General features: G+C 58.2%; 1 protein-coding gene across 2 annotated transcripts in view; it reads left to right on the top strand.

The window, feature by feature from the left end:
* Positions 1-1232: 1232 nt before the first annotated feature.
* LOC133354818 (uncharacterized) overlaps positions 1233-12840 on the top strand; it is a 45702-nt gene continuing 34094 nt past the window's right edge. Inside the window, exon 1 of one of the 2 annotated variants that reach the window (XM_061571962.1) lies at positions 1233-1339. The gene's annotated coding sequence lies outside the window, so the exon portion shown is untranslated. The remainder of the gene's footprint in view (positions 1340-12840) is intronic. The other variant, XM_061571963.1, reaches the window with a different exon arrangement.

Here is a 12840-nt window from a genome sequence, read left to right as displayed (position 1 = left end):
CGAGTGCTCGCGCCTCTTCATCGCAGCCCCCCCCTCAGCCCCCCCCCCCCCTGCGGCGAATCGGCGCGAGGCTCCTGATTGAGATCACGGCGAGTGGGGGGCGGGGGTGGGGGGGGCTCGTAGAGGTGGGGGGAGTCGGGGGGGCTGTGGGCAAGAGGCGTCGATTCCCCTTCTGACCGCGCGTGGTCCTATTGGAAATTCGCGACTCGATGTCGTCGTCGTTGTTGTTGTACTGTACTCCTGCCCCGCTTCTCCTGCCCCATGGCTGCACGTGTCGCGAGCTTCTGCATCGACCGTGATCGATGAGCTCGGTGGTTATTATTATTGTTATTATTCTTCTTCACCTGAGGGGGGGCGAGATGCCCTTTCTGGGGGTGCGAGACACGGACAGATTTATTGAGAAGGTAACTCGTAGAAAACGTAAAGTCAGTTGCAACTTACTTTGTTCCATCAAACCCTCGCGTTAACTGATGCCTCGCTACGCCGCGACCACGTGGTGCAAATACCTGACCACATGACCCGGGTCAGCTTCCAAGACCAGCGCTCAATCGCGCTGGTCTTGGAAGCTAAGCAGCACCTAGCCTGGCCAGGGCTGGGATGGGCAGCCACCATGCATAACAGGTGCTATGGGCTCCGGCGGAGCTCGATGGGTGGGCAGCAGAGGGCAGTGCAGCAGCAGCATCCTCGCTGTCCCGGCATGCACTCGGGGGCTCCCACGTGAGCGGCCGCCGCTTCACAGACCCGCACTGACCGGCGCGGTGAAGTATGGTCAATTAACCCCCCGCCCCCCGCACGACCCGCAAGCGGCCTCGACGCGGACGTCGTTCGTGCGGTCACTTGCCGGGGGTCCCCCGGCTGGGGGGAGGGGCTGGGGGCTGAGGGGAGGGGCTGGGCGCTGAGGGGAGGGGCTGGGCGCTGGGGGGAGGGGCTGGGCGCTGAGGGGAGGGGCTGGGCGCTGGGGGGAGGGGCTGGGCGCTGGGGGGAGGGGCTGGGGCAGGGAATGGGAGTTGGGGGGGGAGTTCCCGCTGCTCCTATTGGCTGTGACTGGTGATGATGAGCTCAACTTGAGGAGGTGGCGGGGGAGGACTGGGGGGAGGAGGGGGAGGACTGAGGGGAGGAGTGGGAGGGGTGGGGGGAAAGCCGGCGCGTGGGGGGGGGGGCATCGGGGAGCCGCGTCTCACGCGCAGCAGCAGCAGCAGGGGAAGTGTCGCTGCTTCAGTTCTTGCTGTGCAGCACCATTCCCCGCAGCAGCGGCGGCAGCAGCAGCAGGAGGAGGAGGAGGTGGTGGAGTTTTGCTCCTCGCGGCTCTGGGGGCTCCTGCGCCGACTCCTCCATCAAGGTGCGCGGGAGTTCATGTGCGCGGGAGTTCACGTGCGTGGGAGTTCAAGTGCGTGGGAGTTCATGTGCGCGAGAGTTCATGTGCGTGGGAGTTCAGGTGTTTGGGAGTTCATGTGCGCGAGAGTTCATGTGCGTGGGAGTTCAGGTGTTTGAGAGTTCATGTGCGCGAGAGTTCATGTGCGCGAGAGTTCATGTGCGTGGGAGTTCAGGTGTTTGGGAGTTCAGGTGTTTGAGAGTTCATGTGCGCGAGAGTTCATGTGCGCGAGAGTTCATGTGCGTGGGAGCGAACTGCACTAAAATCTCTTCGCGACTCCACTGCTTGGCGAGTGTCTCCGTGGCGCGTGTCGGTTTGCTTCTCACCCAAACCTCGCCACGCCGGCCGCTCACGTCACCCTCGCCTCTGACATCCCCCACAGCAGCCGGGGGGAGGGGGGGGTCACAGCGCGCCGCTGCGCTAACCACAGCGCCACCGCTCCCCCGCCTCGTGACCCTTGCCGTGTGCCGCGCGATGAACGAGGAGAGCGCCGATTCGTGAATCAGTCCAAGCCCGTGAGCGGGTCACCGGCATCGCGGCCACCTTGACACGTGTCGGAAGCTCAGCGGGGCTCAGCCTGGATAGGGCTCGGATGGGCGATCAGGATGCATGCTGTGCAGGTGCTATGGGTTTGCAGCGGGGGGCACGTCGTGGCTTTTAAAGCTCAAACGCGGCGAGTTAAATGTTGTACTGTACTCGTATGCTCCCTCGGCCACGCCCCCTCCCTCATCCCTCCCTTCCCTCTCCCGCCGCACTGGCAAGCGCTGGTGAAGTATGGTGAAGTGTGGTAAAGTGTGGTGAAGTGTGGTGAAGTATGGTCAAACAACGGCCGCACGACCCGCGACGGCCCTCATCCAGCAGTGCGCGCGCCGCTGATCACGTGGTCGCCACTGTGCAGAGCATGAGGGTCTCCGCGCGTGACGAGCGCGTCGCGTTCAGCTTTGATGGGGTCTGTCGGGGTGTGGAGGGGTCTGGGGGGGTCTGTCGGGGTGTGGAGGGGTCTGTCAGGGTGTGGAGGGGTCTGGGGGGAGGGATGGGGGGCCCAGGTGGAGGGGTGGAGGCCACGGTTTGCACGGGGGGGGGGGGTACTCGTGGGAGTCATTACCTGGGCGCCACGGTGGCTAGATGTTAGCTGCCTCGCCTGGTGTACAGGAGGTCGTGGGTTCTATCCCGACCCTGACGCCTGCTGCTGTATATTTGGAGTTTGCGTATCTCTCTCTTACCATCATCATCGCGGTGGCTAGGAGATGTTAACTATCTCGCCTGGTGTACAGGAGGTCGTGGGTTCTATCCCGATCCTGACGACGCCTGCTGCTGTATATTTGGAGTTTGCGTGTCTCTCTCTCATCATCATCGCGGTGGCTAGGAGATGTTAACTACCTCGCCTGGTGTAGAGGAGGTCGTGGGTTCTATCCCGACCCTGACGATGCCTGCTGTATATTTGGAGTTTGCGTGTCTCTCTCTCTCTCTCCGTGGTCGCGTGGATTTTTCTCGGGGTCCTCCGGGTTTTCCCTCCACATTTAGAATCAACATCACCACGCGTCTAAAGTCTTTGGCTGCTGCTATACATTTGCACGTGACGAGCTACTGCGTTGAGCTATTATTTGTGGCCAGATTGCTTCTGAATAAATATAAAAAATTGAAATAGTTTAGTAGTTTTACACTCCCTGGTTTATTTTGTTTTATTTTTCACGCAGTTGCTGAGCACAGACTCAAGGCGCAAGACGCCAAGCGACCAGCAACACGCATCATCATTAGAGATGTCATAGATACGAGAAGTGTATCACGTATCTTGAATTGAGCAAGCTTGTGATTTTAAGACAATGATGACGATCATGGGAGGAGAGATTTCCAAAGTGGAGCAGAGCGAGGGAAGATGCAGCAAGAGAAGTGAGGTAGCCTGCAGTTTGGTGGCTGGGTGTGTGTGTGTGTCAGTGGGTTTGTGAGTGAGTGGGTCAGTGGGTGTGTGTATGAGTGGGTGGGGGGGTGTGTCAGTGTGTGAGTGTGTCAGTGGGTTTGTGAGTGGGTCAGTGGGTGGGTGGGTGAGTGAGTGTGTCAGTGGGTTTGTGAGTGTGTCAGTGGGTGTGTGTATGAGGGGGCAAAGGTGGTGCATCAGCCAGTCATCTTGGTCATCTCGGTCAGTCGACCCGTGGCACCTGCTGGGTCTGCCCGGTGACCTCCTGCCAGCGGGCGTTCGACACTTCACGTGGCCTCAAGGTGCACTTGGCCTGGCACAAGCGTCGTGGTGACGTCACCGCCACTTAGTGGCGAATGGCAGTTGTTGTTGTGTATGAGTGGGTCAGTGGGTGTGCGTATGAGTGGGTCAGTGGGTGTATGAGTGAGTGGATGTGTGTGTGAGCGGGTGAGTGGGTGTGTGAGTGTGTGTGTGTGAGCGGGTGAGTGGGTGGGTGAGTGAGCTGGTGAGTGAGTGAGTGTGTGAGCGAGTGAGTGGGTGAGTGTGAGTGTGTGAGTGAGTGTGTGAGCGAGTGAGTGGGTGTGTGAATGTGAGTGTGTGAGCGAGTGAGTGTGTGTGTGAGCGGGTGAGTGCGTTGTTGTAATCTGCAGCGTGCTGGTGCTGGTGGTTGAACACTGGTGGTGGTGGTGGTGCTGCTGGTGGTTGAACACTGCTGGTGGTGGTGATGATGGTGGTGGTTGAACACTGGTGGTGGTGGTGGTGCTGCTGGTGGTTGAACACTGCTGGTGGTGGTTATGGTGGTGGTGGTGGTGCTGGTGGTGGTGGTGGTTGAACACAGCGTGGATGAGACGAGACAGCCGACGTGGCCGCTAGGCCGAGTCCTCGTCACGGGTGCGAGGAGTGAAGTTCGCGGGGACGAGGCGACGAGACCTCACCACGCTGCTCATTGGCCTGCTGACGAAGGCAAAGCAACAGACGTGGGGGGGGGGGGGGGGCAATGGGAAGCCCAGTGCAGAGACGTCGACGCGCATTGCGCCTGCCTCTGCCTCTCGGATCCTAGTCCCGCGGCACGCGCGCGCATCCCTCGCTCAGCCTGGCTCAGCAGGGCTCAGCCTGACTCAGCCTGGCTCAACCTGACTCAGCCTGACTCAGCCTGGCTCAGCCTGGCTCAGCCTGGCTCAGCAGGGCTCAGCCTGGCTCAGCAGGGCTCAGCCTGGCTCAGCAGGGCTCAGCCTGGCTCAGCAGGGGTCAGCCTGGCTCAGCAGGGGTCAGCCTGGCGAGGCGCTATAGCCGATACAGCCTCTCCTCTCTCACGTTGCCACTCGCCGCCGCTGCTACTGCTGCTGCTACTACTGCTGCTACTGTTGCTACTGTTGCTCCTGTTACCGCTGCTGCTACTGCGACTGCTGATGCTGCTGCCGCGGCTGCCGCTACTTCTGCTGCTGCTGCTACTGCTGCTACTGTTGTTACTGTTACCGCAGCTGCTGCTACTGCTGCTACTGATACCGCAGCAGCTGCTACTGCTGCTGCTACTGCTGCTACTGCTGCTACTGTTCCACTCGAGCCGGAGCAGCACCTGGTGACCCGAGCGGCATCGGGAACCGAGCCAAGTGGCAGAGGGATGTGGAGAGAGAGAGAGAGGAGAGAGAGTGACGAGAGAGTAACAGAGAGAGAGAGAGAGTAACACAGAGAGAGTGGAGAGGGAGAGTGGAGGAGAGAGAGAGATCCAGCGAGTAAAGAGAGCGAGCGAGCGAGGGGGGAGAAACGGGAGATCTCTCAAAGAGTTACGGCGCTCACCCTCCCTGGGGGGCCGTCTCGAGGTGAGGTATGTGACTATGGCCAAGTATGCAGCTGGAATGCGGGCCCCGTGGAGAGGGGGGGGGGGGTGATGAGTGCGGGGAGATGGGGGGGGCGGGGGCGCGTGCCGTCTCTGAGGTCCTCGCATCGGGGGGTCACGGGGTCACGGAGGGGCTGAGCTTGCAGTCAGGTCACGGGGTCACGTGTAGCCTGGGTGAGGGGCTTAGAAGTGAGGGTGGGGGTCACGGTGATGGTTGCGCTGGGGGCGGGGTCAGCGCCGTTGGCAGAGGTCATTATGGAGTTCATGATGAGGTCAAGGTCAGGGTCACGCCTGAGGTTGGGATCAAGGGTTTGGGGTTATGTTTAAGGGGTTATGGGGTGAGGGTTGTGATTTTAATGCATCAGCATCAATGAGCTATTCATCACAAAGTGTGACAATACCTACAGTCCACGTGCGACCACTACAGTACATACAGTCCACGTGTGACCACTGCAGTACATACAGTCCACGTGTGACCACTACATTACCTACAGTCCACGTGTGACCTGGGCAGCGTGGCCTCGCTCACCGTGCACGCTCCCCGCACCCAGCACGTGGGCCACAGGGAGCGCGCGTGTCACGGGTGACGGCCGTGACACGCACACACACGCACACACACATCTACACACACACGCACGCGCACACACACGCGCACACACACACATCTACACACGCACACACACACGCACACACACACACGCGCACACACACGCACACACACACATCTACACACACGCACACACACGCACGCACACATCTACACACACGCACACACGCACGCTCACACACGCACACACGCACCCACACACATACACACTCACCCATCCACACACATACACTCACCCACACACACACTCACCCACCCACCCACATACTCACACATGTACCCACCCACACACTCACCCATCCACCCACATACTCACACACACACCCACCCACATACTCACACATTCACCCACACACACACTCACCCATCCACGCACATACTCATACACACACCCACCCACATACTCACACATCCACCTACCCTACCACTCACCCATCCGCTGTAGCGGAGACCCTTCCGTCGGCAGGTGCGTGGACGCGGCATTGCAGGGCTGCGCCTTCACCCATCACTCCGAGCGCGAGGCGAGCGGCAGGGAGGCCGAGCGTGAGGCCCCTGGTGGCTGTGCGGGAGGCGAGGAGGCCGCCCGTGCCGAGCGTGACCCCCTTCATCGCCTTGTTAGCGGGGCGCTCGTCTCGGGCAGGTGCCGCCATGCCCCCCCCCCCTCCCGCGTGGCCAATCAGCGCTGATTGTGAACACGTGCGGAGTGACGCTCGCAGGCGCGTGGGATCGCGGCGGATGGGGGGTGGGGGGGATGAGGGTGGGGGCCCCCGGGGATGCGCTGCGCAGTAGCGCGCTGTGACGTGGGGCGTGTGAACCACGGGGGGGGGGGCCGGGGGGGGGTCCCCCGCGGGGTGCCCCGAGCCTCACTTCGCGTCGCCCGCGGAGACGCTACCGGGGGTGGGGGGCAGCGCAGGGGGGCGGGGGGGTGAAGGGGGGGGTTCTCAGCGCTATTTCCGCGGCTTTAATCTCCTCCCCCCGCTCGGGTCTTCACGCCGCGTGCCCCCCCCCCCCACCCCCCCGCCCGTGACTCGGAGACTCCGCGATTTCGCGAGGCCGCGCCGATTGCGCGTGGGATCGCCACCGAGACAAAGCGGCCCCGTGTGGCCCCAGCAGCGCTTCGTACTCTCAGGCTGATGGCGAGTGGCGCCTACGAAGGGCGGCACGGCGCGCCAGGGGGTGGGCGGCCAGCACCACGACCGGCCGCCTTTGTCTCCCCAGCGGCGATGTTTACACACCGCGCCAAGTACTCATTTGAGGCTGAGTTGAGCTAGGGGAGGTTCAGATATTCATCGCCGGTGTCGCCTGTGAGCGGTATTCGAACTCGCGTCGCCGGGTCCGTAGTGCAGTGCGCTAACCACTGCACCACCACTCCCCACGCGTTAGCAGCAGACGAATGGCCCAGGTGACGCTCGGCTTGCACACGCGACTCTGCGCGGGTCTCGTGACTTCTCTCACCTGGTGAGAGGTCAACTTGAACGCCGCGAGACTGAGAGTCACCTCGTGACCCCACGGCTCAATGGATCCGTGACCACGTAATTTGGTGATCTCTTGATTCCCAGATTCAGTTACCACCCCCCCCCCCCCCCCCGTGATTTGTTCTTCCTGATGACAATTAGTCTGCGACCTCGCGACCCACGGATGCACGCGAGGCCCTGCTGGGTGCACACAAAGCGCGTCTCGCTCGTGAATCCGTGACCCCCCCTGAACCGGAGGCTCGGTGACTCTACGGCCCCCGTGGGATCCGTGACCGAATGATGCTGTGACCCGCTCAGACCTGGCACCTTCGAGGCTTCTCAGTGCCGCGCGCGGTCTTGAAGACGGACCCCCGATCGAGTTCCCACGCCTGGTCTCTCACGAGCTCTGCCTCGCAGACGCAGAGACTGATGGCGCGTGGAGGGGTCCGTGCGAGTGACAGTGAGTCGTGAACTCGCTCAGTGGACAGCGAGTCCAGAAATCGCCACATCAACCATCGCCTCGTGGCCCAATCTCATCATTGCATCTCCCATCTCCTCGCCACCTGCGCCCGACATCGTCTGCTCGTCACTTCGTGGGCCCGCCAGCCTCGCGTGCCGACCCCACGTGTTGCCTCCCCCCACATGGCGGCAGCGGCGGCAGCGGCAGCAGCAGCGGCAGTCGTTGACTCCCGAGCGAAGGGCAGAGTGGGAATCGTGTCCAGATCGCCGCCCAACTTCCCTCCCTCCCCTCCAGCGGTGTCGGCTGAGTTCCCTTTGAAGTTCGCGAGGATCTCGCGGTGCGAGTCGAGTGCGGGTGGAGGCCTCGCGAGAGCTGCCCTCGCTTTTCATCATCAGCGGAGTCACCGCCACCATCGTCATCAGCAGTGGCGTCTTCAGGGGAACCACAATTTAGTTTGTCAGCAGCAGCAGCAGCAGCGTCACGATCGTAATCATCGTCGTTGGGGCCGCGACGGCAACCGCCGCAGGATCATCGTCACCCTCAGCATCTCCGGCGTTCTCGTCGCCAAGTTCACGCGTGACGTGGAATCTCTGAGCGCGAGTTTCTTCTGACCCAGGGTGACCCTCACTCACTCACCACTCAGACTAACTCACTTACTCACACTCACTCACACACACTCACTCACACACTCACTCTCACTCACTCACACACTCACTCACGCACACTCTCACTCACTTACACACACTCTCACTCACCACTCACTCACACTCACACACTCACTCAGTTACACTCACTCACACACTCACACTTACACTCACTCACTCACACTCTCACTTTTACTCTCACTCACACTCTCATTCACTCTCACACTATCTCATTCACTCCCACACATACTTACACATACTCACTCACACACACTCTCACTCATTCATTCTCACACTCATTGACACTCACACATATTTCCCACTCACACTCACGCAGGGAGAGTGTTAGTGATTGATAGTGTGTGAGCCAGGGAGTGTATCAGTGAGTGTGTTAGGCAGGGAGTGTGTTAGCATGCGAGTGTATTAGTGAGTGTCAGCGAGGAGGGTGTCAATGAGGAGCTGTCCCATGTGGCGAGGCAGCTCTCTCCCTGGCAATGCATCCAACATTCATTAACATTTCACATTTCACATTTAAGATTCAACAATTCACATTCAACATTCTCCGCTCGGCTTCACTCGCTGAGCGGCTTCCTGGGGTCACAGCGAGGTCATGCGGTAGCACGCGAGGCAGGGGTCAGCAGACGGGGTCAGGGGTCATCGGGAAGGTGTGGGAAAGCTCGTGTGGGTCGTCGGTTTATGGTCAGAGGTCAACATGCAAGTTAATGGGGCCATCAGACGAAGTCGGGGGGTGGGGTTATCTATAAAGGTCAGGGGTCATCAGACGCGTAAGCGTTAATAGGCGCTCGCTAACAGCACTTGCCCCAACAGTCTGTTAAGGCTATACAGGGGATGTTTGTATGTTGTCTTTGTGTGTGGAGAAGTAGTGTAGCGGTTAGCGCGCTGCGACTACGAACCCAGAGACCCGAGTTCTATTCCCGCTCACGGCCAGCACCAGTGACGATTATCTGAACCGGTCCTGCGCTTCCCCTAGGTCGACTCAGCCTCAAATGAGTACCTGGCGTGTAAACATCACCAGTGAGGAGACAAAGGCGGCCGGGCGTGGTGTAAGCCACCCACCTCCTCGTGTCCCGTGCCGGCCTTGCTAGGTGCTCGCTAACAGCACTCGCTCTAACACTTCGAGGCGAGATGGAGGAATCTTTGCCTTGTACACAAGCGTGTGTGTGAGTGTGAGTAGCACCGGGCTCCCGCCATGTGGAATGGTCGGCAGGCGCTGTGAGAGACAGAGACTCAGATGGTGGAGCCATGTGGAGACCGCACCGATTGTGGCTCTACGGCTGTGACCCCCCCCCCAGGCTGTGACCCCCCCCGTGCCCGGGTCCCATTGTCCCGCTGCCGGCAGGAGGAGGCCCCGCGCGCCCTTCCTGCCCGTCCTGCTGACGGATGCGAGGAGCAGCCCCGCGTGCTTGTGCCGCCAACGGGAAACGCCGCGCGCTGCGATACTGCTGCTGCTAGATGATGCTGCTGCTGCTACTGCTGCTGATGATGCTGCCGGTGATGGTGATGGTGATGCTGGTGATGCTGCCGATGATGGTGATGCTGCTGCCGATGATGCTGCTGCTGCCGATGATGCTGCTGCTGCTGCTATTGCTGCTGCCGATGATGATGATGCTGCTGCTATTGCTGCCGATGATGATGATGTTGCTGCTGCTACTGCTCACGATGATGACAATTCGACTGGTCGGTGGCCGGTTGGGATTCCGACTTCAAATGCCAAAAGTCTCGGTCACGGGGATATCTGGGTAAGCTCTTGGTAAGCTCTTGGTAAGCTCTTGGTAAGCTATTGGTAATATATTTGTAAGCTCTCGCTAAGATCTTGGTAAGCTCTTGGTAATATCTTTATAAGCTCTTTGTAAGATCTTTGTAAGCTCTCGGTAAGCTCTTATCAAGGTGCGGGATTAGACGCAGCGATGTCATATCTGGCGTGTCGGCTCCTGCTCCTGATGAGGATGACGATGCTGATAGTGTATCTGCTGCTGCTGATGATGATGATAGTGTATCTGCTGCTGCTGATGATGATGATAGTGTATCTGCGGATGATGATGATAGTGTATCTGCTGCTGATGATGATGATAGTGTATCTGCTGATGATGATAGTGTATCTGCTGATGATAGTGTATCTGCTGCTGCTGATGATGATAGTGTATCTGCTGCTGATGATGATGATAGTGTATCTGCTGATGATGATGCTAGTGTATCTGCTGATGATGATGATGATGCTAGCGTATCTGCTGCTGATGATGTTGATGATAGTGTATCTGCTGGTGATGATGATAGTGTATCTGCTGATGATAATGTATCTGCTGATGATGATGATGCGAGTGTATCTGCTGATGATGATGATAGTGTATCTGCTGATGATGAGAGTGTATCTGCTGATGATGATGATGAGAGTGTATCTGCTGATGATGATGATGAGAGTGTATCTGCTTCTGATGATGATGAGAGTGTATCTGCTGCTGATAATGATGATGATGAGAGTGTATCTGCTGCTGCTGATGATGAGAGTGTATCTGCTGATGATGATGAGAGTGTATCAGCTGATGATGATGATGAGAGTGTATCTGCTGATGGTGATGATAAGAGTGTATCTGCTGATGGTGATGATGAGAGTGTATCAGCTGATGATGATGATGATGAGAGTGTATCAGCTGATGATGATGATAGTGTATCTGCTGATGGTGATGATGAGAGTGTATCAGCTGATGATGATGATAAGAGTGTATCAGCTGATGATGATGATAGTGTATCTGCTGATGGTGATGATGATAGTGTATCTGCTGATGGTAATGATGAGAGTGTATCTGCTGATGGTGATGATGAGAGTGTATCTGCTGATGATGATGATAGTGTATCAGCTGATGATGATAGTGTATCTGCTGATGATGATGATGAGAGTGTATCTGCTGATGATGATAGTGTATCTGCTGATGATGATGATGAGAGTGTATCAGCTGATGGTGATGATGAGAGTGTATCAGCTGATGATGATGAGAGTGTATCTGCTGATGATGATGATGAGAGTGTATCTGCTGATGATGATGATGATGAGAGTGTATCTGCTGATGATGATGATGAGAGTGTATCTGCTGATGATGATGATGAGAGTGTATCAGCTGATGATGATAGTGTATCTGCTGATGATGATGATGATGCTGCTAGAAAGCGGTGTGGATGTGATCAGCAAGGGGGAAGGGGAGTGGTGAGTGGGACACGGCAGCACAGTGGAGGGGGTGGAGGAGCGGGGCAGGTGACAAGGGACAGGCAATGGGTTGGGGCACCGGGCAGTCGGCAAACGACGGGAAGAGAAGACCAGGCAGGTGGTGGTGGTGTTGGTGTTGTTGGTGGTGGTGTTGGTGGTGTTGGTGGTGGTGTTGGTGGTGGTGTTGGTGGTGGTGTTGGTGGTGTTGGTGGTGTTGGTGGTGGTGGTGTTGGTGGTGGTGTTCGTGGGTGTTGGTGGTGTTGGTGTTGCTGGTGGTGTTGGTCAGAGTGTGAGATCAATCCTTGAAGGATATGTCAACCGTGTCAACACTCATGAACGGAGTTGGCAAACATCCCCAAGCAGGACCACCGGGGGGGAGGGGCTGCTCAATGTCGAGTTGGCAGCGCCGGCTCTGGCCGCCTTCCCCGTCTGTGCTTTGGCCGCCGCGGGTTACAAAGTCGATTGCAGCGGCAAGGAGCAGCAGGGGCGGCGCGAGCTGCAGTTTGCGTCCTGCGGGCATGTCGGACTTCTTTCGCACCGTACGTAGCCAACCGCGCCAACCGGAGGCGCGGGAGTAGACCGCGAGAGCGAGCGGAGCCGTGGAGGTGGCGTGGAGGTGGCGTGTTGACCGCGTGGCAACTGCAGGATGCAGCAGAGGGAAGGAAGCGACGGCGGCGAGAGGCGCTGGCGTCAACGGCATCGTTGAGGTTGACCTCCTGACCCGGAGAAGGGGATGCCCTGGGTGGAGCACAGAGACGCGGGGAATGCCCCCCCATCCTGACCCTCACCCCCTGCCGCGTGAGGCCGAACCGTGACCCGCGGTGTTGGTTTTGTTGTCTCCGAGCTGCCGGGAGAACCGTGAATCTCCACCATGAGCAGAGTCCACCCAGGCTCCGCAGCATTGATTGAAGACAAGGATTGCTCTGGACCACTTCTGACACGCAGTGTCTCATCAGCAGTCTCTAATCAGCAGTGTATCATCATCATCAGCAGCAGTGTCTCATCAGCAGTGTCTCATCATCATCAGCAGTGTCTCATCAGCAGTGTCTCATCATCATCAGCAGTGTCTCATCAGCTGTGTCTCATCATCAGCAGAGTCGGGCTCGCTCGAGTCAATGCTGCTGGGTGATTTCCTCTATCCCTCTACGCTATGGGGTCCTAGTTGGACGCAAAATGATAAGAGTGATACAACCACTCCAAATAAATACATGGATGTATACGAGGAGATGCGGGCGAAAGTACGAACGCTTCAATGAATGAATCCATTGATGAATGAATCCATTGATGAATGAATCACTGAACGAATGAGGGAACTGTGGGGACGATGGGCG

Source organism: Lethenteron reissneri, chromosome 49 (assembly GCF_015708825.2).
Source record: "Lethenteron reissneri isolate LAM-NWPU_2019-01 chromosome 49, ASM1570882v1, whole genome shotgun sequence".
Lineage (NCBI taxonomy): Eukaryota > Metazoa > Chordata > Hyperoartia > Petromyzontiformes > Petromyzontidae > Lethenteron > Lethenteron reissneri.
This window is presented reverse-complemented; position numbering and strand designations above follow the sequence as displayed.